Genomic DNA, 8,374 nt, shown 5'->3' with positions numbered 1-8,374 from the left:
AAATAGTGACCACAACAGGTGAGTGTCTGAGAGCACAGCAGATGTATGGCTGCATATTTATAATACATGTTGTGTTTTTTTATTTTAGGTGATGTGGATGTTGTGGAAGAAGAATCTCATTTCACAAGTGCAAGTGCACACGTCCTCATCGTGGGGGGACCATGGTGTGCAATCATGATTTACAGAAGATCAAGGAAGACATCAATGATGTGGAAAAAAGACTCAAAAACATCATTGATGTTTTAGGCAGAATCTAAAACACCCCAAAATTATTCTAGTTTGTTTGTATTTTTTGTATTTTAACACATTTTAAATATTTTTTAGAAAGCCACATTTTGAAGATGCACACAGTGTGTCAACATGTGCTGTCTGCCATTATGGGATATCAAGGTACGCGTTTTGGGGGTGCAACCCCTTCCTCGCAATTAAAGTAGATGAGAGGAAGGGGTTGCACCCCCGAAACATGTCCATTGATCTCCCATGATGGGAGCTAGCACATGTTGACCTTAGGCATGGGATCAAGAGGGAAATCCCCATTTGGAGTCTCAATTTGTGTGAATCTTCAAAATTTGGCGTTCACAGGGGTGACATCACCCCATCTGATGAAGGCAATATTAACACAGTTTGGACATACTAATGTCTGATATTGCCTTCACTTTGTCAAAATTGAACTTTGTAAGTTCCTGAGTTGTGTATTGTTTTATGGTTTTAAACATGCCTGTTTTAACACAAAAAAGGCTATTTGTACTATCAAAAAGAAAAATGTTATTACTAAAATATGTTGGTTTGTTCAAAAACCCTTTTCTAACGCACATGTGAATGTGCACAGAGTAAAAAGTTTTCTACTGAACAATGTGTGGCTTCTTCTTTCAATGCTCAAGATCATTTTTTGGACTAAGTTGGTGTTTACAATTAAATGGGGGTTATTTACTAAAGGGAAATCCACTTTGCACTTCAAGTGCACTTTCAGTGCAGTTTCAAGTGCAGTTTCATGTGCATGTTGCAGTGCACTTGGAGTGCAAAGTGGATTTTCCTTTAGTAAAAAACTCCCACAGTGCTTTAAAATTTGACACAATCATGCCATTTTTGACTCACCAAAATTCATTCATGGTGCTGAAAATGATGAATATTTTTATCGGTAATACATTAAATACATTAACAACAAAAACAAGGTGTGTGTGTAACCCACAACATAATAATATTTCGCTGAAGAAGAGATTGTCACCTCATGTATTAAATAAATTACATTTGCACTATTGAAGAAAATGGCCAAAAGGAAAAGCCCACTGGAAAACCTAGGAGACAGCTAAAAGAAACACAAGCAGTAAATCAAATGAAATCTTATTTCACTTTAACTAAAATATCTATTTTTAAAATGTTTCTTAAACATTTTCTGGCATTTCAATGGCCCCCCTACCCGCAAAGTACTCAACATACTTCTGTCTTACTTCGCGGGCGCTTTGGGGGGGCAAGCCAGGACGGCCAGCTTCAAGCGCCGTCAGGGTTTCTTGTTGAAGTCCGGCCTCAGGCCCAACTGAGGCAACATAGTTAATTGAATTTCTTCTTAAATCGTTGTGGAGAATGCAGCATGCAAGGATTATATGGTTAAGTTTATATTCCGCCATGTTGATTGCCATAAGGAATAGGCGGAACCGGCTGGCCATTATCCAAAAGCGTTCTCCACCACTCTTCTGGCTCTGGCCAGCCGGTAGTTAAAAACCCTCTGGTCCAGGGTGAGGTTCCTCATGGCTTCAAAACGGTCGGCAGGTCAGACCGAACTAATAGAAAGCACTGTGAAAAAGTCCTGAGAAGAGCGAGCTGAAAATCAGAAGCGAGCGTACAAGAACGCACTGGGAATCAAATACGTAATATAAAATACGCACTGAAAAACAACTGTGAACTGACTACATGCACTGAAAACCAGATACGAACCCACAAGCACAAACTGAAGATTAATAACGATCGGAAAAGCACAAGGCTGAAAAGCGTGAATCGTCTCTCACCAAACTTCTACTAACACGAGATTAGCAGAAGGAGCCCAAAGGGTGGCGCACTTGGTATTGAACTTCTCTTTTCTAGTGGCGTCGTACGCGTTGTACGTCAGACGTTCAGATATTCCGACAAGATTTGTGTGACCGTGTGTATGCAAGACAAGTTTGAGCCAACATCCATCGGAAAAAAAACATGGATTTTGTTGTCGGAATGTGAGATTGTGTGTACGCAGCATTAGGCTATTGGATATTCCCTGGATCGACAATCTTTTTGTAATTATTTATAAATGCTATTAGGTACACTGAAGTTTCTGAAATTCAGACATCAACTCCGAACCCTAATAATGGCTATGGGAGCTGAATGTTAAAAACAGTAATGGGCATATTCCTCTTTCAAAATGTTTTATTTTCAAAATATATAGAATACAATTCGATACATTTAATAATTGTTTTCAAGGTTCATTAAAACCAAAGCCTGGATAATGTCATATTCATAAAAATAAGCTATTGACAACAATAAACATAGTGAAAAGGCGTATTCCATAATGGCCATATTATAGGAAATAAAACAATGGATGGTCAAACAAAAGCAATTATACAAAAATCCAGTTTGGAAGGGAGCAGTGATTTTAATAATGCTTAAAGGGTGAAAATGAAAAATTCCTTTAAATAGCATGCCTGGGGAATGGCCTTAACCTGCATATGACAGCTCCTAATTGCTTTGTTCTGTTTGTAAACAAAGCACATGGGGACTCTCTATATCATTACCAGACCATTATCCTAGATGAGGGTCTGGTATAGATGATAATGAGGTTCCCCTTGCCCCCCCCCAAACACACACACAAAAAAGCCATTGGGTCCCCCCTAAATTTTAAACACGACCCATATCTGTGTACACAGCCTCACAAGCCAGGAAAGGGCAGGGGTGAGGCATCTGCCTGCCCCCCCCCGAACCATACTAGTCCACACGCCTTCAATATTTGCCTTTAGCACATGCTTTCAGCACTCCCTGCCAAAGCACCTTGTCCTCAGGTCGATAAGTAAAATGGCCTTTCCCCCCACTCTTGTCACTACCTTTCCTGGCCTGCCTTCCTGCTTGTTTGGATTAGAGTCTGGTATTGATTTTAGAGGGAAAGAAATCACCAAACCTCTGAACAGCAAAAATTTGAACCGAACCCGGAGCTCATTACTGAACTGCATCTCTAGATAAGAACAGATTAATAGTGATGAGCCAAACTGCCCTGGTATCAGTTTGTAAGTGGTTCAGTGAACTTCAAAGATGGGCCTCACTTTGCCTACTGATTCTGCTACCCCACTGCTTAGCTATTGCCAATCCCAACTTGTTCCTCAGACTCTTCCTCTTCCTGTTTTTGTAACAAGTTGCTCTTGTGTCCAGGCTCTGCCCAGTAATCAGTGGTTTCCAGCTCCACTCACCTGTCTTTAGCACCTACCCAGCCTTGTCACTCATGCCATTCTGTGCCCTTTACTCTCTGTCTCCACATTCAGAAGTGTTGGGTGGGAGAAATTAGAAAGTGGTCATGAGGATCAAAGAGTTAATCCTCAAATAAGAGGAAGAAGATTGTTGCTACTCCTCTGGCCTTGGTTTTCCTTCAGCTACCTAGTCTCCACCAGGTACAACCCCTGGCAAAAATTATGGAATCACCAGTCCCTGAGGATGTTCCTTCAGTTGTTTATTGTTGTAGAAAAAATGCAGATCACAGACAAGGCCAAAAACTAAAGGTATTTCAAATGGCAACTTTCTGGCTTTAAGAAACACTAAAAGAAATCAAGAAAAATAATTGTGGTGGCCAGTAACAGTTAGATTTATAGAACAAGCGCAGGGAATAAATTATGGAATCACTCAATTCTGAGGAAAAAATTATAGAATCATGAAAAACAAACAAACAAAATAACACTCCAACACATCACTAGTACTTTGTTGCACCACCTCTGGCTTTTATAACTGCTTGCAGTCTCTGAGGCATTTACTTAATGAGTGATAAACAGTAATCTTCATCAATCTGGCTCCAGCCTTCTCTGATTGCTGTTATCAAATTATCTTTGCAGGTTGGAGCCTTGTCATGGACCATTTTCTTTAACTTCCACCACAGATTTTCAATTGGATTGAGATCCGGACTGTTTGCAGGCCATGACATTGACCTTATGTGTCTTTCTTCAAGGAATTTTTTCACAGTTTTTGGCAAGATGCATTATCATCTTGATAAATGATTTCATCATCCCCAAACATTCTTTCAATAGATGGGATAAGAAAAGTATCCAAAATGTCAATGTAAACCTGTGCATTTATTGAAGATTTAATGACAGCCATCTCCTCGGTGCCTTTACCTGACATGCAGCCCCATATCATAATTGACTGTGGAAATTTGCATGTTTTCTTCAGACAGTCGTCTGCATAAATCTCATTGGAACGGCACCAAACAAGTTCCAGCATCATCACCTTGCCCAATGCAGATTCAAGATTCATCACTGAATATAACTTTCATCCAATCATCCACAGTCCATGATTGCCTTTCCTTAGCCCATTGTAACCTTGTTTTTTTGTGTTTAGGTCTTAGAGATGGCTTTCTTTTAGCTTTTCTGTATGTAAATCCCATTTCCTTTAGGCGGTTTCTTACAGTTCGGTCACAGATGTTGACTCCAGTTTTCTCCCATTTGTTCCTCATTTGTTTTGTTGTAGATTTTCTGTTTTCAAGGCATATTGCTTTAAGTTTTCTGTCTTGACGCTTTGATGTCTTCCTTGGTCTACCAGTATGCTTGCATTTAACCACCTTCCCATGTTGTTTGTATTTGGTCCATGTTTTAGACAAAGCCAACTGTGAACAACCAACATCTTGTGCAACACTGCGTGATGATTTACCCTCTTTACCTACATACTAACAAGCAGATTTAATCTGATGCAGGGGTTAGTGTTTGTAATGAAGATTTACAGGGTGATTCCATAATTTTTTCCTCAGAATAGAGTGATTCCATAATTTATTCCCTGCGCTTGTTCTATAAATCTAACTGTTTCTGGCCACCACAATTATTTTTCTTGATTTCTTTTAGTGTTTCTTAAAGCCAGAAAGTTGCCATTTGAAATACCTTTAGTTTTTGGCCAGGTCTGTGATCTGCTTTTTTTCTAATAAACAATAAACAACTGAAGGAACATCCTCAGGGACTGGTGATTCCATAAGTTTTGCCAGGGGTTGTATGTGATAGCATATCTCAAAGTCAAAGGTGCTCTCCTGTACTCAAAGAAACAGGGAGACTGATCCTGTCTTTGTTGCAAAAACTTAGCCATCTCCTCCCTTTCTATCAGCTTGACTCTGTACAACCTCTCCTATAGGAGGATCCATTGTCATCAATAGCAATCATTCAGCTACCTGTATACTGCAGTTTTTTGGATTGTTAAAGTGGATGTAAACCCAATGTCATCCTTTCTAAACTACTGCCATAGGGGTTATCTATAAGGATATACATGCCTCCTGCATGTATCTTAACCTGTCAAATGTCTCCCCTCTGTCTGTTATGAGAGCCAAAAAACTGCATATTCTGTGGGTGGGTCTGTTGTTTGGAGCTCGGTGGGTGGAGTCGTTATATCAGTAGACTCCCCACCCACCTCTACACTCCCCTTGTCAACATGCATTTTTCTCCTGTGTATTTCTTACACTGAACTTCTGCTATGATCTCTAACATCCAGTGAAAAGACAGGAAAGTAACCACATGACTTCAGTATGCCCAATTATCCTGAGATGTGGAACATCCAATCCTGGCAGAGCAGCAGAAGAAAGGAGTGGGAGGAAATTAAGAAATAATGCATATGTCTTAGGCTAGTGCACGAGATATGTAAATCACCTGTCACTCATAGCAAGGGGGAGTATTTGACAAAGTTTTTCTCTGTTTGTCAAGATTTATCTCACTGAACAATAAAAGAGGATTGCTCAGAGATGGATTAACTCTGTGTGGCAAGACTGGGCTCAAATGATAGTAAATCTTATACTCTATATTATGACATAAAAAAAAAAATTTTCGGGTTTACGTCCACTTTAAGGTTTTATTGCTTCAAGAAGTTCAATTTACCTCCACTTCAACCTCCAAACCACCCAGGCACCTGATTAGTCAATAGTTCCTGATCATTAATAATAGGGGTGAGCCTGATGTTTGAGTCGAACTTAAGTTTGACTCGAACATCGGGTGTTTGCCTGTTCACCGAACAGCGAATAATATGCGGTGTTCACGGCAAATTCGAAAGCTGCCGGAACATCATTAAAGTCTATGGGACACTAACATGAAAAATCAGAAGTGCTAATTTTAAAGGTTTATATGCAAGTTATTGTCATAAAAAGTGTTTGGGGACCTGGGTCCTGTCCCAGGGGACATGTATCAATGCAAAAACATTTTTTAAAAATGGACGTTTTTTCCGGAGCAGTGCTTAAAGCTGCTTAAAGTGAAACAATATTGAATATAAAATTGAAATATTCATTTAAATATTGTGCCTGGGGGTGTCTATAATATGCCTGTAAAGTGGAGCATTTTTCCCGAGTTTAGAACAGTACCACAGCAAAATGACATTTCTAAAGGAAAAATTGTCATTTAAAACTGATCGCAGCTGTAATGAATTGTCAGGTCTCAGTAATATAGATACAGATAATTGAAATAAAGAGCATGGGATCCCCCGCCTCCGTTATAGCTCAGTTATATAAGAGCTGTCACAGCGAAGACGCATAAGACGGCGGGAACCTCCCATGGAGGTGGGTCGATTGTGTTTTTTTTTTTTTTCTTTTTCGGTCCATCTGGCGACGTGATAGATGAAGATGAATGGACAAAAAAAATTTGCAGTGATACATGTCCCCTGGGACAGGACCTGGGCCCCCAAACACTTTTTATGAGAACAACTTGCATATAAGCCTTTAAAATTAGCACTTTTAATTATTCATGTTTATGTCCAATAGACTTTAGTTTAACTGTGTTCGTGTGTTCTGCCAAATTTTTTGCCTGTTTCCATGTTCTGCTGCGAACCAAACAGGAGGGTGTTTGGCTCATCCCTAATCAATAACCAAGGCCAGAGAAGTAGCAACAATCTTCCTATTCTTAGTTGAGGACCAACTCTTTGATCCTCATGACCACTTTCTAAATTCTAATTAGGTCTAATTATTGGCCAGAAATTGCTACAAATAATTTTTCAACAATTTATTCCCTTATCACTCAATAACTCCCTCTCATAGACAATGCTCTGAATAGAGATGGGCTGAACACCCCCCCCCCCGTTGGGTTCACAGCAGAAACCCGAATATGGGAAAAGTTGTAACCTGAATGGTGAACCCCACTGAAGTCTATCGGAGCCGAACAGAAAAAAATCAAATGTGCCCATTTTGACTGCTTATTTGCAAGGGGTATGGGGGTCTGAGTACTGCCCAGGGGAGATGTATCAATGCAATTTAAAAAAAAAACAATAGTTTTTTCAGGAGCAGTGATTTTAATGATGCTTAAAGTGCAACAATAAAAACAAAAAATTTGTTTAAATATAGTGCCTGGGGGTTTCCCTTAGACTAGCTGTAAAGTGGTGTATCTGTAGCATATTCAGAACATGGTGCAGCAAAAATGACGTTTCTAAAGAAAAAAAGTGGCAAATCACATTTAAAATGACTCACGGTTGCAATTGCCAGCACCCAGATATTAAGAAAAAATAAAGAAAAAAAAAACGACATGGGGTCCCACCCAAAAAAAATCCATACCAGACCCTTATCTGGGCGTGCAGTGTGGCATGTCAGGAAATGGGGGAATGAGTGAGTGCCCTCCTTACCTGAACCATACCAGGCCACATGCCCTCAACATGGGGAGGGGTACTTTGGGGCCAGGGGGACTCTGCCCCCCCTGGCCCCAAAGAATCTTGTCCCCATATTGATGGGGGCAAGGGCCTGATCCCCACAACTGTGGCCGGTGGTTGTGGGGGTCTGTGGATAGGGGGCTTATCAGAATATGAAAGCCCCATTTAACAAGGAGACCCCCAGATCCCAACACCCCCCCATGTGAATGAGTATGGGGTAAATGGTACCCCTACCCATTCAGCAAAAAAGTGTCAAAAAGTAATAAAAACACACCGTTTTTGACAATTCCTTTATTAAAAAATAAAAAAACAGTGTCCTCAATGTAAATGCATCATCAACCAGCATTCATCAGCCTGTGATGTCAGAAGGGGGCGGTGCCACCAGGTGACGTATCCGGGTAGCCCCACCCCTTACCTATATAAGAACTGTCAAACGGCTTAGCCTGCAGTAGGTGGCCAGCCTTCATGGTGGCGGAAGCGTTTTTATTTTTTCAAGTGTGGCCTGGTGATGGTGGATTTCCTTCGGGGAAAAAGCAGGGCAATTACTTCACATCAG

The sequence above is a fragment of the Aquarana catesbeiana genome, linkage group LG08 (genome assembly GCF_042186555.1).
Source record: "Aquarana catesbeiana isolate 2022-GZ linkage group LG08, ASM4218655v1, whole genome shotgun sequence".
Lineage (NCBI taxonomy): Eukaryota > Metazoa > Chordata > Amphibia > Anura > Ranidae > Aquarana > Aquarana catesbeiana.
This window is presented reverse-complemented; position numbering follows the sequence as displayed.